This window comes from Felis catus, chromosome E3 (genome assembly GCF_018350175.1).
Source record: "Felis catus isolate Fca126 chromosome E3, F.catus_Fca126_mat1.0, whole genome shotgun sequence".
Classification (NCBI taxonomy): domain Eukaryota; kingdom Metazoa; phylum Chordata; class Mammalia; order Carnivora; family Felidae; genus Felis; species Felis catus.
This window is the reverse complement of record NC_058383.1, coordinates 21,024,502-21,050,692: the sequence shown is the minus strand read 5'-3', so window position 1 is coordinate 21,050,692 and position 26,191 is coordinate 21,024,502.

Below are 26,191 nucleotides of genomic sequence, written 5' to 3'. Positions count from 1 at the left end.
GTCACCCGTGAGCCACTGTCTCATCTGCTACAGTCTGATGCCTTGTCCCCAAACTTCTCCATGCTTCCTCTCCCAGACAGTTACAGACTACATGAAATACTGTGACTTAGCACATAAGATTGGGGGGACTGGGTTATAAATTGTTTTCTTTTTCTTTTCAATGTTTATTTTTCAGAGAGACAGAGAGAGAGAGAGAAATTGAGAGAGAGAGAGCAAGCATGAGTGGGGGAGGGGCAGAGAGAGTTGGAGACACGGAATCTGAACAGGCTCTAGGCTCTGAGATGTGAGCACAGAGCCTGACGCGTGGCTTGAACTCACAAACCACGAGATCATGACCTGAGCCGAAGTCAGAGGCTTAACTGACTGAGCCACCCAGGTGCCCCTGGATTATAAGATTTTAATAAAATCACCGTTTTAATGATTGCAAGTTTTTCCATCATAGGATATCACATAATTGTTAACAATTTAAATTCCTTTTTTTTTTTTCCTGTTATAAATGCTTCGATTACATTTGTGTGCATAAATCACTGTCTGAATCTCCAGTCATGTCCCCAGGGTAAATTTCTAGAATGAGACTTATTGCTCCAAAGACTATTAATTATTTTTAAAGTTCTTTATACATAATTCCAGATTGGACTTTTTAGAAATATATGTTAGTTATTCCAATAGGTCAGATATACCTAGCCCCAAATCAGTAATGATTTTTTTTTTTTTTTGACAGGGAGAGAGAGAGAACATGAGTAGGAGGCGGGCGAGAGAATCCCAAGTGCAGAGCCTGATGCGGGGCTCGAACTCATGAACCGTGAGATCATGACCTGAACTGAAATCAAGAATCAGACGCTTAACTGAGCCACCCAGGTGCCCCTAGATTTTTTTTTTTTAATTTGAAGTGTTTGTGGACTAAAATGTTACAGTTTTATTTCAATCTTCATTAAGTAGCTTTCGGGTTTTCTTATTGATGTGTCAGAGTTCTTTACATACTAAGGACATTAATGGGTTGGGTTTGTTTTTTTTTTTTTTTCCTGGCAAACATTACTCCCAGGTTTTTATTTGCCTTTAAAAGGAAAATAAACCCACATCTATTTACTTGCCATCTTCTTCGTAACAAAGGGTACTCAGATTGTTAGCATTCAACAAACCCAGCAGCAAGAGTGGTAACAACAACCGTTTCTTCGGGTAGAATTTGCCAGGTGGCTGGAGATTACAAGAAGAGAGGCTTGGCCGCAACTCCCAGATCTCTGATCCGGACCACAAACTTGCTGGGCTGGGCCTTCGGACGCGTTACCTCGGGGTAGGAATCTGTGCAGACAGGACGCAGCCAGGAGGAGACACAGAGAGGAGCTTTGGAGGCGGGCTGTGAGCACTGAGCCAAGAGTCGCCTTTGTTCTACACGGAGCCGCAAGGCACGGACTGCCTCGCCCCGCTTCCAAATGAGTACAAGGAGGTGAAAAGCAGTGTAATGAAAACTTTATTTAGATGACTATGAAATCGAAGAACTTCATTTTCATACTTTTGGTAAATTTAAAGCAAAGAGAAGTGCTTTGAGCCCTGACATTTTCTCCCCTCAATCCTCAAGCATATTGCATTTCGAGGAAAAGCAATCCCTCATGTCAGATAAATCTCTTCTTTGGGGACAATAACATTTCTTTCTACATATTGGAATGGGCTGGGGCGGTGTTTCTCAATCTTGGCACGAACGGCATTTCGGGGTCTCAGTTGGAGGCTAAAGAATGAACGAATGATCCAGTAGTTTGCATTTAAATTTTTGAAGAATTGGGGATATGAGAAATTCGCCTCCCCCCTCCTCCCCCCCAGCTCAATTAATTACCGGGAGAACGATATTGGGATTGGTACAAGAAATCGTTGCCATGATGAAACCCATGCAAAAAAATGGAATGGTCTAACTTCAGAATTAATGAGCTCATGTTCACTGGAGGCATTCAAGGAGAGACTGGATTGTGCTCACACAGGATGTGGTTTAAGACACTCACACAACAGATGAGGGATTCAAAGTTTAAGGGTATCTTCTATCCCTGAAAGTCTATAAATCTGTGTTTCTTGCTGTCTTCCTTTTTAAATATTTTATATTCAGGAGTATTTTCCACTAGAGGAACTTACTCCTTTTAAAACAGAAGACAAACTTTTCCAGAGAACTCAAAAATCATCAGACAGACTGCAAAGCCTCGCTTCTTGGGGCTCCACAGAGAAAGCATGCTTTGAGTTAGGGATTTTCTGCAAAAACTAACGCTGTTTCCACTGGCCTAGAGCTAGAAGATTCTTCCTGATCTCTCTCAAGTGCAGTAGGGTTGACATGAGTGTGGGGGCAAATTCAGTTGAGGGGAGGGGAAGACCCAATGTGTTTGTGTGTGTGTGTGTGTGTGTGTGCACGTGAGCGGGCATGCACATGAATGTGTGAGCGTAGGGATACTGAGCTCTTACGCAGTTTCCATAATTAGTGCTACAGATCTTTAAAAAAAAATTTTTTTTAATGTCTGTTTCTGAGAGTGAGGAGACAGAGCCTGAGTGGGGGAGGGGCAGAGAGAGGGAGACACAGATTCTGAAGCAGATCCAGGCTCTGAGCTGTCAGCCCAGAGCCGGGCTCCAACTCATGAACCCTGAGATCATAACCTGAGCGGAAGTTAGGTGCTTAACCGACTGAGCCACCCAGGCGCCCCCCACGCTACAGATCCTTTTTTTGAGATTCCAGGGCTACTCTGAACTGAGATCTAGTTGTTTGGAGCCCTGGATCTTCCGGGGGGCTGGATCCCTTTCTTCATCCCACTGGAAGGCACGGCTCAGCAGAAGACGTGAGTAAGCTGGAGCCACGGGTCAACAGGGGCCAAAGGTCAGCAGTTGCCATGGGTCAGGAGGCACAAAGGGTCGACAGGAGCCATGGATGGAGACGAACTCTGGGTCCGCAGAAGCCCTGAGTTAGCATGAGCCATGAGTCAGCAGAGGCCGCAGGTCAACAGGAGACGTGGTTCAGTAGGAGCTTTTGTTCATCACACAGCACGGGTCAGTAGGAACCATTGTCAGCAGGAGCCATACATCAGCCGGACAGGGTTAGCAGGTGGACGTGGGGCAGAGGCCACAAGACACCTAGGAAGAGGGCAGCACCAGACGCTGAGGTGACTGACATCAAAGGAGAACAGACGCCATAATCAGGCAGAAACTACAGAGTGGCGAGAAGCTAAGTAGAGAGCACGTAACAACATTACCAACGAAGTACAGAGAATAAGTAAATCATCATCATCAGAGGGTAGGGGACGACGTGTTTCCGAGAGCATGTCAAGCTACCCCAGCGGGCGCAGGAGCATCGAACCCCGAACATTCTGGCGTCTGTGAGGACTGCCAGTTCGGAAACAGAGTTCTCGTCTTTCCTAATTTTCCAGGCATTCTTATCACAAACCTACACTACACATGATTTCTTTAGGTTGGATGCCTAGAAGGAGAAATTCTCGAGATACGGGATGCAAGCTTGTTGTTTAAGGTTCCTGATACGTGCTGCAAAATTGCTTTTCAAAGATGTTGAATCAATTTGTTCTTTCCCACCTTCTCGTTAAAGTACTCATGAAAATGCATTCTTAAAGATTCACAGTTTTAAGGGGGCTGGAAAGCTATTAGTTCTGCTCTCTATGAGGAGGAATTTCCAGTACAAATTTCAGATAGATGCTTGATGTGTAGGGTGTGAGGGCAGAGGAGATTGATACTCGCCATTCTGCCTGCATACCTCTTACCGTGTAAGTCAGAATTCTTTGGACTTTCAAGAGAAAGAATCCAATTCAGTTGAAACTGCCTGAGCTCAACAAAATAATTTATAGGAGCACATGGCTTGAAAAGTCATGTGGTAGCTTTCAGGTATGGCTGGATCCAGGAGCTTGATGTCAGTCAGGACGACCGTATTTACACTTTTTTGTTGTTGTTTGGTTGGTTTGGTTTTAGGTGATGTTCAATTTATGACTGACTTATTATTATTATTCATTATTCAATTTATTGGGCACAGTTACACATTCGCGGAATCAGCTCCTCCTTAAAGTGGCGTTTAGCTTTCCAACCTTATTACTCTGTTTACAAGACACTCACTTTGTGTCTGCTCGCTTGTTTGTTTTATGATTTAGTATCTTCAGGTAGAAGACAATATTTCAAGAAGAGTTAAACCTCACCTACCCTTCCGGAGATGGACGGTACACAATAAAATCCTGCACAGACCCAATTGCCTTCAGAAGTAATCCAAATTTATAACTTGCCATTTAAGAACTTCCACTGTGGATACCAAGCAGCCTTTGCAATTTGTGCCCCTTCAAGTCTCGCACGTCCCCACGGATCCAAGCGTCGTGTCAACAGTTGTTTCTTTCCTAGTCTCGCCTTTGCCTTCGTGGCTTTCTTGGTCTGGAAAGGGCAGGTCTTCCTGACCTTCCAGGTCTTCCAGGTTGACTGGCAGGTCTTCCAGGTTGACTGCTAATCCAACCAGGCCTCAGCCCAGTGCTACCTTCCCTGTTAAATATGTCTCCTAACCTCTGCTGACTCAAGTCCCTACTTTCTTTGTGTTAGTCATTAACATATTCTGCCCTCAGTGACAGTCATTCCCGCTCTTTACTCCTCTTGGAATTGTAACTTCATGAGGGCTGATACTGTGCCCCTCTGTCCTCTCCTTTTTATGGAAATAAAAATGGTATATAGTGTTATGCAACTATGGCTGTAGCTCATTGAACATTGATACAGAGCGATCACCATTGGAAGACTGGTTACCACCCATCACCGTGCAGGTGAGTCGTATCTTCTACCTTCTACCTTAACTCTGGTGGTTGACAGCTCTGATTGGCCAGATTGGGCCCGTGACACGTGCCCACTCTTGAAGCCCGATGTTGAGCGGAATCAGACCGGCCCCGCACCCTCCCCTCCCAGCTACCTGGCTTGAAATACTTACGGTTTTTGAACGCAGGCAAAGGAGGCAAGTTGAAACAGACGTCCACAAGGCCCGTCTTACGGACACGGGGGCTTCAGGACACGCTTCAACTGGGTAGAAGCTGCTCCCGAAATTGTTCAGCGGGGCTTGGGCACTCCTATCGGTTATGTCCATCTCGGACATGTTCTAGAACCTCGACCATAATCCTATAGTTTTCAGCGTGACAATGGTGCAAAGGCTACGGAGAGAAGGAATGGGCTCGTCTGTCACATCTGAGATGCGGAGTCAACTGAGATAAAAGTCTGTGCCTGGAACAGCCATAAGTACAATGGATGAAAACTTCTTCGAAGCATCATTTTAAAGCCTATTTATTTATTTTGAGAGAGAGAGCATGCGGGAGGAGACAGAGGGAGAGAAAGAGAGAGAGAGAGAGAGAGAGAGAGAGAGAGAGAGAGAGAGAGAATCCCAAGCAGGCTCCGTGCTGTCAGCGCAAAGCCTGATACAGGGCTCAGTGTCTCAAAGCGTGAGATGACCTGAGCTGAAATCAAGAATCTGACGCTTACCCGACCGAGCCACCCAGGCGCCCCTAAGCATCATTTTAAATAAGAGCGTAATAATCTGCTACTCTGGGGGGGAGGTGAAGCTTGGGAAACACGCTTTTCTATGGCACAACATCCAGGGGCTTTCTGTTGAGAACAGCCTGGGTCCACCCGAGCAGAGCAAACGCCTCTCCCCAGCCCTCCCCTGTGGCCCGCTGGACGACGGGTCACCAGTTTTGATTGAATTCAGGCCCTTCTAATATCTCGTGAAGCAGAAACAACTGTCCCCAGATGCTCAGGAAATTCGAAGCCATCCCTCCTCCCGACTTGCTCTTCTCCTGCATAAAGACATTTCCAGAATATCACATGCTCCTGAAAATGTACTTCCTTGTGTGTGAAACCTGCTAACGGTTCCCCCGAGAAATGTTTGAACGTGTCACGGGTGCCCAGGCTCCTGGTGTCAGAGCCATGATGGAGGGGATTCTCTCCCCAAGGCAGCATACATTCTAAGAACTTCCACGAGACGACCCCGGGGAGCAGTCGGTGTGAACTCCGGGCGGCTGTGGTTGGGAAACCATTGTCCGTAAAAACTCGGTCTTCTCTTTCCTCGTGGCCCCAACTCTGGGGTGAGAAATGAGCCTCCTACAGACTGCTCGTCATCTGTTTCTCTTCCTCCTTCCACAGCATCCGCCTCTCAAGGGGATCCAAATCCGTCCTCGCGGGCCTCACCATTTGGTAGGGGGCACAGGCGTCTCATTAAGCCACAGCGACACAGTTCGAGAAGTACTAATTATAAGGATAGTCAGAATGCTGGAGCACTTTAGAATGAGATAAAGAAAATTTGCCCGGGAGATCTAGAAGTCTTCGCAAAAGAGGAAGCATTCAAATCCAGTCCTAAAAGAACAGGAGTTTGCCAAGCAGAGATGAGATTGGATAACAATTAAAAAATAAAAACAAAGCTGATATTTGGCGGGAGCCCAGTGTGTTCCAATCGCTATTCTAAGTGTTCCTGTGTATTTATGTGCATTACATGAACCTCCCGTACAGGATTTGCACGTACGACCTCATTTGATCCTTACGACAACCGTAAGAAGTGGGTGTTGATATTATCCCCATGTCGCAGATAAGAAGACTGAGGCCCAAGAGGTGATTTACCCCAGGTCCTACTGAAAGTATGCGGTAGACCCAAGATTCCAACCCAGGCATTTGAACTCTGGAGCCATACTACCTAATGAGCATAGGAGAAATATGATGAAAGGCATGAGGGTATTGTGGTGATTTAAAAATATGTCCTTCCTTTGGGGCGCCTGGGTGGCTCAGGCGGTTAAGCGCCGGCTCAAGTCATGATCTTGCGGTTCATGAGTTCGAGCCCTGCGTCGGGCTCTGTGCTGACAGCTCAGAGCCCGGAGCCTGCTTCGGATTCTGTGTCTCCCTCTCTCTGCCCCTCCCCGGCTCATGCTCTAGTCTCTCCCTCTCTCAAAAATAAACATTAAAATTTTTTTTAAAAATATGTCCTGCCCTTGGGGCGCCTGGGTGGCCCAGTCAGTGAAGCATCTGACTTCAGCTCAGGCCACGATCTCACGGTTCATGGGCTCGAGCCCTGCGTCAGGCTCCACGCTTGGGATTCTTTGTCTGTCGCGCTCTCTCTGCTCCTCCCCCCACTGGCACTTTCTCTAAATAAATAAATAAATAAATACGTAAGTAAATAAATAAATTAATTAATTAAATAAGACTGTCCCTCCCACACGTGGTGGGGTCTTAACTTCCCTCTCCGTGAGTACGGGCTGGAGTTAGTGACTTGCTTCTAGTGACTACAATAAAGCGGAAGCGATGGTGCGTGGCTTTTGAGGACTAGATTATACAAAGCACTGTGGCTGCAGCCTTACCTTCGGATCACCCACTCATGACGAAACCCGATGGAGAAGTCCACATGGTGAGCATCCAAAGCATCTGGCCAACGGGCCAGCAGGGAGCCGAGGCCTTCCGCTAAGAGCCAAGTGGGTAGAGTTTGGAAGCAGATTTTCCAGTCTCTATCAAACCTTTAGAGACCGTGGCCTTGGCTGACATCTTGACTACCACCTTCAGATAGACCCTGAATCAGAAGAACTCGACTAAGCCGCTCCGAACTCCTGACCCACAGACGCTCTGAGGAAACGTCCGTGTGTTGTTTTAAGCCACCAAGTGTTGGGGTAATTTGTTACACAGAACCAGATGACTGATAGTAACTAATGAGAATGCTTTGTGTCTCCGCGGTGCCTAGGCAGCCAGTATTTGGGGCGCTGAAGCCCAGAGTGTACAGAGAATCACAAAGGAAGGACAAAGCTTCTACGATACATTGTAAGTTATTTTGCAAGCGCAAGCTCACAGGGCCTACTTGCCAAAAACAACTGTCTCCTTCTCCAATCCTGACCCTTCCCACACCTAGTCAGAACATGCTTCCGTTTCTAGAACTTCTTGTCGATGCTACTGTGTAGCTTCTATTATGGCACTCTTTGCTTTGCAGCCGTTTCTGGACATGATTTTCTTCCCAACTAGACGGCAAGCCCCTGGGACGCTGGGCCCACGTTCTATTCATCTTTCTCCTTGCATACGATCCTTTGGTCACTGCAGGAGCCCCTTCAATGTTTGGGGGATAAAAGCATCCCACTCTCAAACCACATGGCTGATGGGCTGACTTTTATTCAATTTCAGCCAATGGGCTGTTTTCTTGTCTTCGGCTTGGAGTACGATGTCCGTGAGCAGGACAGATTGAGACCCAAGAAGCAAATTAGGTGGGGACGGGGCAACAGCCAGAGATAGGGTTGTTCCTGGTGGCAATCTAAGGCCGGCCACCAAGGGGGATGCCCATCAACTTGAGCTATCGTTTCTAGGTAACATGTGAATTCGTTCCTCTTTCCTACCCTGTTCTCGACTATGTCTTCCGTTCCTGCACATTGAATATGTTTGATGCATATTTGCTGAATGAAAGATGGCTGGTGTAGAAGATAATTTTAATGTTCATGATACCCAAACTCCCCAGGCTATTCCTGTAGAGATAAAGAGTTGGGTCTCATTTAAGAGGAGCTTTATAGGTAAAGAAGGACTCCACCCACAAGAGGTCAAGGGCAGGCACAACCTAGGCATGAGTAGACACTGGGAAAGGGTCCAGGGAAGTAAAACACAAATAAAAGGAGAACCCCGACCATGTCAGTTGACGTAGGAGACACCTGCTATTATTGTTATTTTTAGCTATCTAGTAGTTTCTTCTTCTTTTAGTAATAGTCCCCTGAGTTCCACTGGTGAACCACCCTTCTGCTAATTCTTACTCTATATAATTTGAATGGAGTCAACTCTCTACACGTGGATCTTGGGAAGGACATGCATCTTGGCCCTGGCCCATAGGGGCTCTGTATTCTCCCGGTAACGGTGATTGGTTCAGGAACGGGCATGTGACTCAGAGCCAATGAGGATCAGAGGGACTTTTGCAGCTACCACTGGGCGAGAACTTTACCTCTTTCCTGGTGCCCTGGAACCTGGTGGGAGTTGACTTTAGAGATGCTAGCATCTCTCTTGGAACCAAGTGGTAGAATTTGAGAATGAAGCCAGCAGAGTGGAAGTCAGAGATTGGAAAGAATATGAAGCAGAGTTCTGAGGACACAATTTTGGACTCTTCAGGAGCCATATCTCTGAATATCTCTGGGTTTTTAAGTTAGATATGCCAAATTGTCTTTTTATCTTAAGCCAGCCCAATGGGGTGCCTGGGTGGCTCAGTGGGTTAAGCATCCACTTAAGCTCAGAACCACGTGATCTGATGGTTCATGAGTTGGATTCCTCATTGGGCCCTGTGCTGACAGCTCAGAGCCTGGAACCTGCTTCAGATTCTGTGTCTCCCTCTCTCTCTGCGCCTCCCCAGCTCGTGTGCTGTCTCTCTCTCTCTCTATCTCAAAAATAAAAAAAAAAAGAATTAAAAAAAATTTTTTAAGCCGGCCTGAGTTTAGTTTTCTGTCACTTCCCACTTTAAGACCCTGACCCAAGTGACTGCCTTTGGATATTATTTCACTAGCCAAGCCTCCCACCCCAGGGTACGCAAATTATCAGACTCAAGGCAGCAAGATTGAGTCATCTTCCACCGATTATTTTCCTTACTTTCATAACTTAATGAGAAAGGTTTTTTGCCTTATTTATTCAGCGATATAAGTCCAATATATTTTTCCAAATGGCTAAGCAATTATCTCCAAAATATTATCCCCACAAATGTGAAATGCCACTTTTATCATATTCTAAATTTCCATATAGTTTTCTTTGGGGTATTTCTAGACTTTCTGGTCTGTTCCATTGATCATGTATTCCCTTGTCACCAATTTACCGTTTTATAATTTAGCTTCATAATACGTGTTAGTATCTGTTGAATGTTCGTTACCCACCGGCTCTCCCCCCACCCCCATCCCCCCGCCTTGAAATTCTATTCTGTTTCTGGCAATGATATTCTAACAGGTGAGAACTAGAAATGTAGCATCAAGGTCCAAAGAAATCCAGTTGGGATCGTGAACATTAATAAAAGGAAACCTCATCCAGAATGAATTTGGGAGCTTGGCATGGGGAGTTTTCACACCCAGCACCAACTGCAGACCCTACAAGAAGAGAGGAAATTTGCACCATGCAGGGGATTCCAGCTTAGTATCCCAGCAGGAGGAAGGCAGGCTTCCTCCTCGCCTGGCAAGAGCCCAGCCAATGAGAGATAGTCACAGCTCAGCCAATGAGAAGCCACTACAGTTTGAACTCCCAGTTTCGTCCAATGGACTTTTACTTTACAACAGCCCCTCCCTCTCCCCGCCCCGCCCCCCCCCCCTTCCCCTATAAAAGAGCAAAGCAAAGTCCTCCGCTTTGGTCTCCAGACTTGCCTATGGTTTTGTGGGAGGTTGCTTGTTCTGGGTTGCAATTCTCAACTCTCCCCAAATAAACCCAATTTGGGGCTGGTAAAATAATGGGTAGTTTTATTTTTAAGGTTAATAGGATCAAGATAGGGGATAACTGGAAATAAGTGAGTCTTTCTATTCATGACTTAGATGTGTACTTTTCATTTGTCTAAATCTTTGCAGACCTCTCGGTAAATTTTTATAACCTCATCTCATTCAATAAAAACAACACCCAAACCAAAAAACAGCTATTCTTCTGGAGCTTGGGTCATTCAATTCGGACACTTTATTCCTTCCACATCCCCTTCATCTAATGACATTCTGGACTTTACTTATTTAATCCCCCACGCCCACCCCGCAATTTCAGTGAGATATAATTGACATACAGCTCGCTGTAAGTTTAAGGTGTATAGTGTAATGACTTGATGTTCACATATCGTGAAATGATTACCACAATGAGTTTGGTCAACATCCGTCAAACTCATGTAGATACAGAAAAGGAAACGGTGGAAAAAATGTTTCTTTTCCTTGTGATGAGAACGCTCTTAACAACTTTCCAATATACCTACAGGTGTGGGAGCTATGGTCATCATGGTGCATATTACATCCCTGGCATTTATTAATCTACTAACTGGAAGTTTGCACTTTCTGACCCTCCTCCTTCCCCTCCTCCTCCTCCTCCTCCTTCTTTTTCTTCCTCCTCTCTGTATTCTCTACCTCTATTTTTGTCTCCCTCCCTCCTTCTTCTGTTCTTCTTGTTCTTGTTCTCTCCCCTTCTCACTCTCCCTCTATCTTGCCCTCCTTCCACCCTCCCTTCCCTCCTCTTTCCTCCTCCCCCTCAGCAGAGTGAAACGGGAAGCCAGCTGGCCATGCAGAAATGTCATTTGCAGAGTACCAGTTCCAGCTTCTGGTGACCTCAAAGCTGAGACAATAGCTTGACAATTGAAATGACTCGTTTGCTCTCTTTCTATCCACCGTCCCCACCTGTGTTCACCTCCTTATGGGTCCAGCTTGGGGGTACTTACCCAGCACTTCAGTTACCCTGCGGCTGATACCATAAACTCAGCTGCTTCCAAAAAGCAGGTGGCCGTCCCTGAACACCAGCCCACTCTGCCCGTGTGCCATCCTACGACTCTCGGGGCAGCCCGCTTCTCCATGCTCCATGCTTTAACTCTTCTCCACTCACCAACGTCTACACCAATCCTCCTGCCTTCTCTGCTCTCTGCAAGAGAAAGGCGGGGTGCGAGGGCAGCCCCTGCTCCCGTTCTCTGGACCCCATCCCCTTCTTCTTTTTGGAAATTTCATGAGTCACCTGTCCCCAGCTCCGCCCCGTACCTCTGCTCTCTCCCTCTTTGCCGGGTCCCTTGCCTTTGGCTTTAGTTAAATTCAAATTTCAATTCGCTGATTTTTAAAAACAATTACATTCAGGGGCGCCTGGGTGGCTCAGTCAGTTAAGCGTCTGACTTTGGCTCAGGTCATGATCTCATGGTTTGTGGGTTCGAGCCCTGCGTCGGGCTCTGTGCTGACAGCTTGGAGCCTGGAGCCTGCTTCGGATTCTGTGTCTCCCTCTCTCTCTGCTCCTCCTCCACTCATGCTCTGTCTCTGTCTCTCAAAAATAAAAGAAAACATTAAAAAAAAAAAGAATTACGTTCAGCAAAATGGTACAGCTCGCTTAGAAAACAGGTTGGCAGCTTATTATAAAATTAAACATGCATTTGTTATATGACTCAATGACTCAGCATATCCCAGTCCTGGATATGTTCGCAAGACAGAGGAAAACTTACGTACACACGGAAACCTGCGTGTGAATGCCTACCTCTCTTCATAATTGTCGAGGTGGGAAATGATACAAAGGCCCTTTAGCTGATGGATGGATAAAGCCACACGATGGGCTACTACTCGGCAACCAAAAGGGATTGAACTATTGATACACACGACATGGATGAATCGGAAGAGCGTTTTGCTGAGTGGAGGAAGGCAGATGCAGAAAGGGGTCTGAAAGGGCGGGCCTACGCCAGCCGACTCCATCTTGTTCTGTGTCCTTCACCTTGACCACACCTCCTCCCCTCGAGTAAACCCTCCCTCACCTGCCGGACCCTTCCCCAGGACCCCTCCCCAGCCAATCGGCTGAGGCCATAGCCATTACCTCACCAACTGCCCCCAGGCCCCAATAAAACCTTTGTCCTTTTGAAACTCGCTCTCTTTCCCTGGTATCTCACCGCTGCGTCGGTGCAGGTAGGGGATTGAGCTCGAGCTAGCTCGAATAAAGGCTCTTTGCTTTTGCATTGGACTCGGCTCCCTAGTGGTCTTTGGGGATCACGGATTCTGGGCATAACAGGGTCTGCTGTACGATCCCCTTTATGTGACATTTTGGAAGAGGTGAAATTATGAGGACAGAAAACAGATCGGTGATTCGTCGCCATCAAGAATCCCTTTGAAATTTACATAGAGGAGCCTCTTCCACTTAAAACAAACAAGGAAACAATCTCACAAAAAGCTCTTTTGGCCCTCGCCCTCCACTCTACATTATTGCCAGTATACTCTGACTTCCATAGGAAATTTTATTAAAACAGTTGTCTGGGGGCATCCGGGTGGCTCAGTTGGTTGAGCATCTGACTTGGGCTCTGGTCATGATCTCACAGTTCGTGGGTTCAAGCCCTGCGTCTGGCTCCACACCGGTAGGTGCCTGCTTGGGATCCTTTCTCTCTGCACCTCCCCCCTTCCTCTCTCTCTGTGTCTGTCTCCCTCAAAATGAATGAACTAAAAAGTTGTCTGCATTCATTTTTTTCTATTGATTGCCTCTCATGCCATCATCCTTTCAGCCAACTTCACCCCTGCTTTTACGTTACCCAATTCGTTAGATACTCATCTTTCTCAACCTTGCTCAGCAGCTCCCCCCCAAATTTGCACCTCCCACATCTTCATTTAGTTTAGGGATGAATCTCCCTGCCGAGACTCTGCAAAGGCAGGTACCATGCCTAGTCCGCCTTGCGGTGGCCCCAGGCTATAGAGCCGTGGCCCAAAGAAAGAGCCCGGGAACATTTCTGGAAAGTAGCTTTGGAACCGGTCGCTAGCAAAGGTGGAGCTATCCCAAGTTTTCAGAAAAATTCAGTTGCTTTGCGCTGTATAATGCTTCCTCATAAAGACCTCTCCTCCATACATCCTCCACCATCGACGAACGAGACAAAAATGAGTCACGATTGCACGAAAGCTAACAACGTCCACTTATTTGCTTAATCTTTGCCCCTCTAAATATATTTCCCAGAAGGGTGGACTTCTTTTATTGGACCTTGAAGGGGATGTCTTTTCCTCCCCTGGAATGGATTCAGATTCTGGATTTATTGCATGTTGTGTGTATCTTCTTTGATTGATTGGTGCTGAACAGCTGAGCAGCAACATTACTAATTATCTTCAGGATGTAATGCAGTTGAAGAGTCATTAAGGACTCTCTAAATTTGGAAAGCATCCACTGCCAAACAAAGGGCCTCTCTTCTCGCCTCAGCCGGGAGGAGAATGCACAATCAGGTCCCCGGGGCCCTCTTTGACTCAACTTGGGTTTCATTTATGTTCTAGCGACTCCAGTAAAGGAGGGCAGGCCCCTAATTTTGCCCAGTGACAAAGATGAAGAGGAATTCTGCTGAAATGCCAACAGTTTATTTTTATCTGTTCTTTACTAAGAACTTGGTAATGTTTCTCTCTTGTAGGGCACTGGGCTGCTACAGGGCAAATAGATAGGCTTGCCTTAAATCGCAAAGCAGAGCCAGTGGGATGGGAGGGACCGAAATGTTTCTTTCCTCCATCAGCCTTGCCTCTGATGGTTAAAACCCACGGTTGAATATGTAGTGAATATCTTATGCAGTTAAGGAGTTGTGACCCAATAAAAAAAGAAAACCCGAGTGGGAGGGGAAAACGCCTTGAACCTGACATACCGACTGAGATCATGCATGCCAAGTACTCAGTACAGTGTCTGGAATAAAAAAGGACTCAGTCAAGAGTAGCCCTTACGGCTCTTCCTAACGATTGCTGGAGATTCCCTTGGAAAATTTTTGTTGAACATCTGTTTGGTGTTAGGGTACTGTGCTAGATGTTAGGGATGCAGGGTTGAATTGTCATGATCCCTGCTCTCAAAAGGCTCATGGGATCAGGGCAATGCATTACTCAGAGAGAGCATGAAAATGGAACATCGCAAGTGCTACTTTAACAAGGGGGCTGAGCATTGTATGACAGTGGCCAGGGAGCAGTTAGCTGTGCTGTGGGGACAGACGGGATCAGGAAGAACATTTAGGACTTTGCCAGGTGAAGAATGAGGGGCTGATAAGACCCCATGGAAAAGGCAAGACGACATGGGGAAAGAAAAAAAAAACAGAATAACAGGGAACAAGTAATAAGTTCAGTGTGTTCAGAGCATAGATTTTTATGGAGGAGTATAGAAGAAAATGGATTTGGGAAAATGTCCTAAAGGCTGGAATGCTATGCCTAGGTGGATGGACTTAATCTTATTTAACAAACAAACAAACTAAGAAACCAAGGGCAGATTTCTAAACAGGAACACAATAAAATTGACTTTTTATTCATTGGGGTGCCTGGATGGCTCAGTCAGTTGAGAGTCTGACTCTTGATCTCAGCTCGGTTCTTGATCTCAGGGCGGTGAGTTCAAGCCCTACGTTAGGCTCTGTGCTGGGTGTAGAGCCTACTTAAAAAAAAATAAGGAAAGGAGGGCACCTGGGTGGCTCAGTTAAGCGTCTGACTCTTGGTTTCAGCTCAGATCACGAGCTCACAGTTTCGTGCGTTCAAGCCCTGCATAGGGCTCTGTGCTGACCGCTCAGAACGTGTTTAGGATTCTGTCTCTCCCTCTCTCTCTGTCCCTTCCCTCCTTGTTCTGTCTCTGTCTCTCTCAAAAATAAATACATAAACTTAAAGAAAGAAGGAAAGAGAAAGAAGGAAGAAAGAAAGAAAGAAAGAAAGAAAGAAAGAAAGAAAGAAAGAGAAAGAAAGAAAGAAAGAAAGAAAGAAAGAAAGAAAGAAAGAAAGGTACATTCACTGATAAAAAGGGCAGGGGTTGGCAAACCATGGCCTATGGGCCAAATTCAGTCCCTCGTGTTTTGATTTTACGTCTCATGAACTAAGATTTTTTTCTTTTCATTTTCAGATGGTTGAAAATCAACCAAAAGAAGAAGAATATTTCACGGCACATGAAAATTATGTGAAATTCAAATTTCAGTGTCTAAAAATAAAGTCTTATCAACAATAGCCAAAGTATGGAAAGAGCCCAAATGTCCATCGATGGATGAATGGATAAAGAAAATGTGGTATATATATACAATGGAGTATTACTCGGCAATCCGAAAGAATGAAATCTTGCCATTTGCAACGATGTGGATGGAACTGGAGGGTATTATGCTAAGTGAAATTAGTCAGAGAAAGACAAAAATCATATGATTTCACTCATATGAGGACTTTACGAGACAAAACAGATGAACATAAGGGAAGGGAAACAAAAGTAATATAAAAACAGGGAGGGGGACAAAACAGAACAGACTCATAAATATGGAGAACAAACTGAGGGTTACGGGAGGGAGTGTGGGGGGGGATGGGCTAAATGGGGAAGAGGCACCAAGGAATCTACTCCTGAAATCATTGTTACACTATATGCTAAGTAATTTGGATGTAAATTTTAAAACATAAAAAATAAAATTAGAAAAATAATAATAAATTAATAAATAAATAAATAATAAAGTCTTAGTGGAACACAGCCACACCCATTTGTTTATGCCTTGTGCTATACAACAGGGATCATCTAAAATATTTATTATCTACACTTTACAGAAAAAAGTTTTCTGGCCCCTGGTTAAAGGATATAATTCAGAGCAGAGGGGAGCCTGGCTGCCTTAGTTGCTGGAGCACGTGACTCTTGATCTCGGGATCATGAGTTCGAGCCCCAGGTTGGGCATAGTGATTATTTAAAATAAATAAATAAAATATATTTTTTTTAAATCAATCTATCAATCAGTCAATCGAAGCAGAGAGAAAACAGAGGGCAGGAAAGCCGGTGTGAAGGTCTCAGGAAAAAGACACCTCACCAGTGTTTCTCAAACCCAAGTGATGTACAGATCCCCTCACAAAACTTCTCCAGGAGTTCTAGTGTTGCTCAAATTATTTTTATTCAAATGTAAATTAAATCTTTACAAACAGACATCTTGGTAAAACTTCCTTATTCTTTTTGTTCTTATACAACTCTAAAACCAAAAGAAAACTTAAAAATTAAATACAAAGAAAGCAAGACCAGTCAATTTCACATTAGCATCCTTTTTTTTTAATGTTTATTTTTATTTTTATTTTTGAGAGACAGAGCGTGAGCGGGGGCGGGGGGTACAGAGAGAGAGAGAGAGGCACAGGAACTGAAGCAGGCTCCAGGCTCTGAGCTGTCAGCACGGAGACTGAAGCGGGGCTCAAAGTCATGAACCGTGAGATCCTGACCTGGGCTGAAGTCGGATGCTTAACTGAGCCACCCGGGTGCCCCTCACTTTAGCATCCTTAATTTAATGTGAGAGATGATGTTTTCCCGCCGCTTCAAGGTCCAAGGCTAGTCCCCAGATTCCTCAGAGTGTACATGCAAGTGTCGACTGCTTTGTCTGGGAGATGACTTAATTGCCTCCCAGCCTCCTCTGGGTGGCAAAGCTTCAGAAAACTTCACTCGTATAGAAGGAGAGTTGGCAACATTTTCTGTAAAGGATTAGATAATAAATATTTGAAGCTTTGTAGGCCCCTGCTGCAACTATTGAACTCTGCCCTTAGAGTTCAAAACACTCCCAGGCATTATATAAATAAATGGCATGGATGTGTTCCAATAAAGCTTTATCGACAAAACAAACAGTGGGCCAGAATTTGCCACCCTTTGTTCCAGACTGTGGACTCCCACCAGGAAAGTGGCAAGTTGGTAGGATTCCTGTCCAGCTGGGGCCACACGCTTGGCAGGCCAGGCCACCACTGTGACACGCGGAGAAATCACTGCTATAACCAACAGCAAAACGTATTTATAAAACTTTATGTATGCGGACAAGCGATAAGGTGGCTTTGGTCTGGGAACCATAGTTGGCCTACCCTGGATATACAATGGTGTCTTGGCTCAACAACTGCATGCAAACCAGCTCGGCCAGCATGATCAGGTCGCCAATTTTCTCAGCCCAGCATGTGATTTCCACCTCTGTAGCCTCTCAGCCTTAAGAGGCTCAGAGACGCCTGCGGGTCGTAACCACTGGATTCCTGCTGGGACATCCAGAAGGGACTGGTGCCTGAAGACCTTGCACATTTGCCACCAGAGACTAACACATATTAACAGTCTGAGCACCACTGGTATCATGGTTCTGGAACTCTAAAATGCAGCCAGAGGGGCGACTGAGGAAGAGTTTTTTAATTTGATACTGAACGTTTTATCCATACCGCAAGGCGTTTGGGATCAGAGTTTTGAGTCTCTTTGTGACTTCTGTATATAGAATCACATCCTACCTTTATCATGCAGCCTGCCGCACCAAAGAATTAAGCTCATTATTAAGCTCATTATTATTATTATTATTATTATTATACTTTCATTTTAGAGGAAGAATTCATTTTGAAGGACAAAGGGCGGGACATACTACAATTTGGATAAGAAATGGTCTTGTTTATTAGCCTTGCTGGGAAAGTAAACTTGGCCACACATTTCCCCTTACCAGGTTATTCTTCCCTTCCCAAGATAGCAGATTCAGGGAAAAAGGGAGATAAAATCCAATTCTGGTGTGTGTGTGTGTGTGTGTGTGTGTGTGCATGTGTTTAAACTTCTCATCTTGGTGAATGGACGGGTGGCTATTTACCAACCAGAAATGGAGGGTGAGTCCCCCAGTGGGGCTTTGGTTGTGTTTTGGGGTTTTCTTGGACACGCTGCGTTCCTTTACTCGTAACCATGCTTCCACATGCTGTGCCCCGTGCTAGGTGCTGCTGAACACGAGATGGAACAGGGATGGAACATGAGAGGGACCTTGCCTCCAGAGAGACCGTAGTAGAGAGACCAGTGTAGGCACCACCCAAAAGGGTTAGCGTTAATTAAGTGCTTACTCTGTGCCAAGTACCATTATTATCTTATCTTCATAGATAAGGACACGAAGACCCCTAACGGTTAAATAACTTGCCCAAGGACGGTCACCGTTACGTGTCAGGGTCAGCTTTTGACCCTGTTTGCCCCAGTCTTTGAGCTTCTCTATGATCTCATACAGGGATGAACGCCTAAAGACAACTGTATGATATTCTGACACGCTACAACACGGGAGGGCTCGGGTAGAGGCTCCGGAAGCATCGGGCCGGTGAGGCTGGTGGGCTAATGTTAGCCCATGACAGAACAAATTGCCTAGGACCCGGGACTTCTGGGTGGGACACAAAAACCCGCCTTCTGCAGCCAATGGCGTACTTTGCTAAAAATCCCATTTTAGATCACTCCGGGTTATTTTGGAGGGAAGAATAAAACAACAGTCAACCAGGCTTTCTTCCTAGAGATCCCTGTGGCTCCAAACATCACCTTCACAGTGAAAGCTGCCCAACCACCTTCTTTAGATTGCAACCTGTCCCTCCTCTCACGGTTACTGTGGTCTCTGTTATCCCACCCTCCTCCTTTGGTTACCGTGTCACTTGCTTATTCATTCGCTTTATCGCTTATTCTTATTGTTTATTACTTGACTCCTCCCTTAGGAATCAATAAAATCAATAAGAGGACGCCTTTGGGTCTGTTTTGTTTACCAACATACCCCAGGGTCCTAAAGAGCGTCTTGTGCACAGCGAGTGCTCAACTAAATGGACGAATGCGTAAATGAACGCATGACAAAGCGTGGGTAGGAGATGGGCTGGTTGATTTGGGTGGCCCAGCCCAGCCCTGGCATTCTGCTCCCAAGTCCAAGAAAAGCATCCTCCCTTTTGGGATGCGAGCGAGTCCTCACCTGTCTAGACACCTGCCTTAGGTCTCACTGGGATTGTGCTTCTGAAGCGGATCAAACCTCCACGTTCAATAAAACTCTCATCTTCCCTCTCCTGTGCTCATCTCCATTCTGGTCCCCTGCTCTCCAGACGTGGGCAGTTAAAGGAGAGAATTTAGCGCACACAGCAAATATTCCCCACATCGCCATGGCAGGCAGAACAAACTGTGTGATTTGAACTGGAAATATCTTTTTTTTTTTTTAATTCATGGGAGTGTCTTTGAGTTTGAATTGACATAATTATAAAATTTACAGGCACCCAGTGTACCTTTTCTAAGGCTTCTATAACTGATGTGTCAAACGTTACTTTTGAAAGGACTTCATAATTCAGTTACAATTTCCTCTGGGTTAAAAATTGGAGTCTGGGAACTGGAGGTGGGGAGCGAAAGCAATACATTTTTGACCACCATCCAGATGCAGGATTAATGCAGTCTGTAATAGAGGCATCCTGGTTTTCTTTTGCTCATTGTGTCAAGTCATACTCCCTTATTAGGGGAGGACATCCCCCTTTTTTAAAAATTTTACTAACATTTATTTTTTTGAGAGACAGAGAGAGAGAGACAGAACACAAACGGGACTGGGACAGAGGGAGAGACAGACGGACAGACAGACAGAATCCGAAGCAGGCTCCAGGCTCTGAACTGTCGGCACAGAGCCTGACGCGGGGCTCGAACCCACGAACCCTGAGATCGTGACCTGAGCCCAAATCAAGACTCAGGCACCCAACTGACTGAGCTACTCAGGCACCCCTATCTCTTTTCAATAACCTCTACACCCGATAACGGGGTTTGAACTCACGACTCCAACTTCCAGAGTCGCCAAGTTCTTCCGACTGAGCCAGCTGGGGCCCCTTCCTTCATCTAGTTTTCTTTGGCAAACTCTTTAGTTTATTTTTTGAGCCCTAAGACCCTTTTGCCACCATCCTTCCCCCCCCCCCACCTGATTGGCTGGACCGAGTCTGCACATTTTCTGAAGAGTTTAAATTTTGTCAGCCTTTCGGCACATGTTCATTTTTCTGTGTGATAAGCCCTTCATTTACTAATCCAACAAATATTTGATGGGTTCCTCCCCACCTATCCACTGAACAACCGGTTCTTTAAGACCTGGCTCAGTGGGCCCTTGTCTGTAATGCCTTTCTGTTTCTACGCCCAGATGAGTTCACGGTTTCTTTGATTCCCGCGTGTGCCTTGGGTAGACGTCCATTATTGCACTTTGGCTGCCTTGTACTTTATTGCATTTCACACTGCCTTTCCCACTAAACTCTAAGCTCCATGAAACAGCATCTCATCTCCGCGTTTATGAAGGGGGAGGTTTAGATTCTGAAGGAAAGGGACATGTGGAGTTAGCCTGGTCCTCTCTGTCATCTCCTCCCCTTCATAAATCAAGAGAAGCTCTAAAGGGGTAAGTATAATAAGGCAATAGGAAACTGGGCAGAGACAAATAAACAGAACAAAACACACACAAAAAAATATTGGGCCCCGGGCACTTTACAAATGCCACCAAGGCCAAGCTCTTGGTCTGTGAAGGTGGAGGGTCTTCTGTTCTCAATGGGGTAACACAGTCCACCCCTCCCGAGTGCAACATCCTGTACGCCGTCTCGTATTGACTCACGGCATGTCCAACTTTCTTAGGTGATGCCAAGAGAAATTTCTTTATTTGAGGCAAAAAGAAAAAACAGAGCGGAGGGCAAATATAAATGTAAATGTGGTATAGATAAAGAGACACCTTGAGAAAATTCACCCCGGATGGACTTGTTCCCACCATGTATGATTCTGCAGGGTTTGGCAGTGAGGGTAGAACATAGACCCGGGTCCAAGTAGAACAGGTTTGAAGTCCTTGCAGACGATGTTTTACAGTCAACCGGTGAAGGATCGAGGATGTTAGAGCTGTCAAAGGACAGCTTGTGATTTTACTGAGCGTTGCCTGGCATTCTAGATATTGAAGGGGGTAATGGTCATGCGGCTGAAGATGGGAAGGTGGGGGTGGTGGAAGATGATGCAGGCAAGGGCGTCAGGGACGCTCATGAGAACCAGGGAATCGGCTGAGCTGGGCTGAAACAAGCCAGACCAGAGCGGGGTGGGAATGGAGTCCCTGGGCTCAACAGACAACAGGTTCCAAACAGGAACAGGGAAAATCAAGATGAAGCCACGGAAGGAGTTGCCGTGACCAGTGGGGAGGCTTTCAGAATTCACGCTAAGTTTAGGTAAGTCGACATTAAGCTTACATCTTCCCACTGGTCAATACCATGCTTCCGTTCCATTTGATGGAAACGAAATAAAAGTTGGGGTTTTATTAAAACTGGTTAGTGTTTATCAATTGCGTCACTGCTTATCAAATCCGAATGCCAAGTACTATTCAGGTCTTATAACCTACACTATTTCTACCTTCTGGCTACAGTCAGGACAGCCCTCAGCCCCAGAGCTGCTATGGTTCTTTTGGTGATAGAGCGGGTTTCAGAGTGACTGTCCCAGCTGGCATCTGAGCTGGGGCAGCAAGGAGCCAGGGTCCCCGCACCCTTTTTCGTAGGTGCTATCCAAACACAGGCCTCTTTGGTCTTATGTAGAATACTGAGGGATAAGATTTGCTATACATTTTATAGGGAAAAAAAGGCGAACAAGAAGGATTTTTAAACACATGGGGCTTTATGCTACAGATTCGCAGACACATTTTCCCTTTCCTTGTTGCATATCTCTCTCCTTTCTGGGAGGAAACACACAGATCTTGGTATGCTTTCTTTAAAACAAGAGAAAAGAGTCAAAACAGTTCATCTCACATGCTTCACGTGATAAGAAAAAAGTCAGCACAAGCTAGTGTAGGAGTAGATATGGGTAACAGAGCCGAGGTAGAGGATTTTCCCAAGGGGTTTCCATAATGATGCTCTCGGAGGAGGAGAGACTCAAGGCCAAGGTGTGGCCAGGCTCATGAGTAACTCAGTTGACGTGGAGGTGATGGCCACATCCCATGCGAAGGTCAAGGAATCACAGCCAGGAGATTACGTAATCAGGGTGGCCCTGAGGATAACAATGGCAAGGGGGGACAGGAGAAGGATAAAGGCGTAGGGGCCAAGGCCAAGGTTTGACACCTCAGCAACCAAGATGACAATGGCACCATACATAGAGGAAAAAAAAGATGCACAAGGACAAAGCAAACCTACACGGTGAAGAAAGGATGGATGGAATGAGCCTGCCGGGGCAAATCACAGATGGCTTCTTGAACTGCAGGTGGGGGCAGACATCCAAGCTCCCTCTTCTTCCTCAAGATGGCGTGCCAGTGCCTCTGTTTCCCTAACTGTGTGTTTGCAAAACTGGTCTCTAAGGCTGCCATTGTGGTGGTTGAGAAGGATGGACTATAGTAATCACGTGACGGCTGCTAGAGCTTGAGTCTCGAGGACCCTCGAGTCCATACTTGCTGTTTCTTTTCTCCGCCTCTGCACTTCCATCAGCGTCATTCGCAGCTGGAGAGATTTAAGTCCCCTCGTGTGAATTACCGCACATGTGCCCAGTAGGTGTTGACCGGTCACCCCACCTCACCCACTCGACGTCTCCCCACGTCTTTCCAGCGCCTTTCCAGCCTCAACGCGTGAGTTGAGTTCATGCCCCAACAAGACATCACAACTTGTTACATCTCTGAGTCACTATCAAATAGTCTGAATTTAACTATTGAATATGTAAATGACAAGGGACTGGTGTTCAGAAATATTTGCATATGAACTAATTTCTAAACCATCCTGTGGGTCTCATGCCATCAGTCAATGTCTCTCTAGGCTCTTCAAACACGAATTCATCATGTTTTATTAGTTTGTGCTGTTTCCGTGGCTCCCAAGGGGTTACGTTGGGGAGGAGATATTTAATCATGGTTTTGAACTTCGAACGTTTTGGTAAATAAACCCCCCCAAAACCTCATCCTTAACCAAATTCGTTTCACTTCGGGGAGAGAACAGATCTGGGATTGACTTGTTGGTTCTTAGAGATTAATGCAAAGTAGTATTCATATTGGATTTCAGATTAAATGATTTTACTGAACCTTCAAACAAATAACCTTTTGTATCAGATCGGATGAACGGCTTCGCTTTAGGAATGCCACCGCAGCCTCCAGGTTGAACTGCTTGTGGGCAGTGTCTCTTTTTCTTCTTCTGCTTCTGCTTTGTGGAAGACAGGCTCCTTGGGGGGCCCCAGGTGGTGGGCTACCGCGGGGCCAGTTCCGGGGGCACCATTCACGTCCGCGTCTGACCGTACGTATCTCCGGCACAGTTAAAGGTTCAGGGATCGGAGGGGAAAGTTATTCTCAGTTATGTAAATATACAGATAAACCTCTTAAGTAAAAGTTTTCTTAGCTTGTTCGGGTTTCCTAGAAGGGGACCCTGAGAGGGCGATTCTGGTGAAAATGATTTACTGGAGGAGTGCTCCCTGGAGAGAGGGTGTGCAAGAAGCAGGCGAAAATAGAAGAAAACTCTGCAGAGGTGTGGTCTGACTTCAGCTGATACCCCGGGGAGCTGTGGTCCACCTTGGAAGGCCAGACACCCAGCCTTTTGTACCCCAGAAGGCCATCGGCCGCTGACTGTCCCCTGTGGCTGGGAGTAACCTCCCCGACGAGACAACTCCATTTCAGCAACAAATACTCTCAGAAACAAAGGAATGGGTATGCCACCAGTGACGGGGACCTGGACAGGGTACCGACGGCATCCACTACACTCGGGGAGGAAAAGGGTGGAAAAGCAAAGACCTCTCTGAGCAAGGAGCTAATAAGTGGAGACCACAGGGATAAATAAGAATCAGGATAAGTGAGAGATTTGGAAAAGCAGGGAGAGTGGTGTCCCAGGCTAAGGGACTGGCACATAGAGTGGTCCTGGGGTAGAGAAGAGAAAGTGGGTCTTCTTTTCTTTTTATTCAAGGTGCCCTGGCCCCCCCCCCCAATTCTGGGTGGTGTAGCGGTATTCCCAGAAGGCAATAGCAGGACAGGCAAACGATTTTGGGTTCCGTTGGGATCCAATAGATTTGTGGAAGAAAATACTATGAGGACTGGGTTCTTCAGTTTGCTAATATCAACTTTCAATGCTCTAATGTCTATATGACATTGTATATAAACACATGTCTATATTTATCTGCTTTAAGGAGATGGGTGAAGGATCCCATACCTGAGCACTTAGCAAATGTCTAGCAAGGCCAAGCTCTTGGTCTGCAAAGGTGAAGCGTCTTGTATTTTCAATGGCATAATATGGTTCATCCCTCCCAAGTATGATATCTTATGAGCCATCCCTTATTGACTCATGGCACCCAAAACTCAACGGAGATAGGTAGATAGATGATAAGTGGATGGGTACATAGGTATGTAGGTAGGTAGATAGATAGAGGATAGATAGATAGATAGATGATAGATAGACAGATAGACAGATAGGAGATAGATAGATCATAGAGAGAGAAATAGAAAGATAGAAGATAGATAGATAGATAGATAGATAGAAGATAGAAGACCAGGGATTTAAAATACATTTTTTGGCATATGAATTCTGACATATCCAGGGCAAGACCTCCCCAGGAAATGAAACACCTTGACTATCCAGTGAAATTTAAGGAACTGGGAAGAATCAACCTTTGTTTGTCCTCCTCTAGCACAAGGCTTTTTGATGGGCCACATTCAGCTCAGCTGGACTTAAGCGAGGCAGGGAGGCTGCGAGGGTCACTGGTAGGGGAGAAGGGCCTCCATTTTGTTTGCAGATAGAAGGTACTCGATACATATTTGTCGGACAGTGAATAAATATCCTATGGAGGCCTCACCTCTCACCGGCCACTATAAAGACAAGCTGTAAAAGAGGAGAAAAAAAAAAAAAACAAGGAGAAAAAGAGAGGACGATGAAAGGAAGATAATAGATTGGGTGTGCTTAGAGCTACAAATTTTAAAATGAGATAAGAGAATTTCAATTAGATGGTGGACTGAGGACAGACTTGCACCAAGACCCTCAAAAACGTAAAAACATCGGTTTGTTCTCTATATTTCCAGGTCTGACTCTGCTTATTGTTTGTTGACTCCCTTGTTTTGTCTTTCTGACTCCACATGTAAGTGAAATCGTATGGTATTTGTCTTTCTCGGTCTGACTTATTTCACTTAGCATAATACCTTCTAGAAATACAGAGAACAAACCGATGGTTGCCAGAGGGAAAGGGGTGGGAGACGGGCAAAGTGAGCAAAGGGGAGTGGGAGATACAGGCTTCCAGGGACGGAATGAGTAAGCCACGGGGCTGAGAGTTACAGCACAGGGAATGTGGTCGTGGTACTGGGACAGCACCTTATGGGGGCAGATCGAGCTGCCCTGGGGGTGAGCACAGGGTCCCCTTGACTTGTCGAATCACTACGCTGCACACCTGAACTTAATGTCATACAGTGTGTCAACTGTACTCTGATTAAAAAGATGTACAAACAGGGGCGCCTGGGTGGCTCGGTCGGTTGAGCGCCTGACTTCGGCTCAGGTCATGATCTCGTGGTCCGGGAGTTCGAGCCCCGTGTCGGGCTCTGGGCTGACGGCTCAGAGCCTGGAGCCTGCTTCGGATTCTGTGTCCCCTTCTGTCTCTGCCCCCACCCCTCCGCTCTCTGTCTCTGTCTCTGTCTCTCGCTCTCAAAAATAAATAAACACTTTTAAAAATGTAAGAACAAACACAATAACCAAACAAAACCCCCCCTGTATTTGAAAAAGAATGAATTCACAGGAACGCTAGGAAACCAGCAAGGCAGGCAGCTGCGGGGGAAGGACATTTTGAAGAAATCCAAGAAGACAGAAGGCAGATGGATCTGATTGATGACGGAAACAGACCATGGAAAGCTGTAACCCATAACGCTGGAGGGAAGAGGGATCCTTCC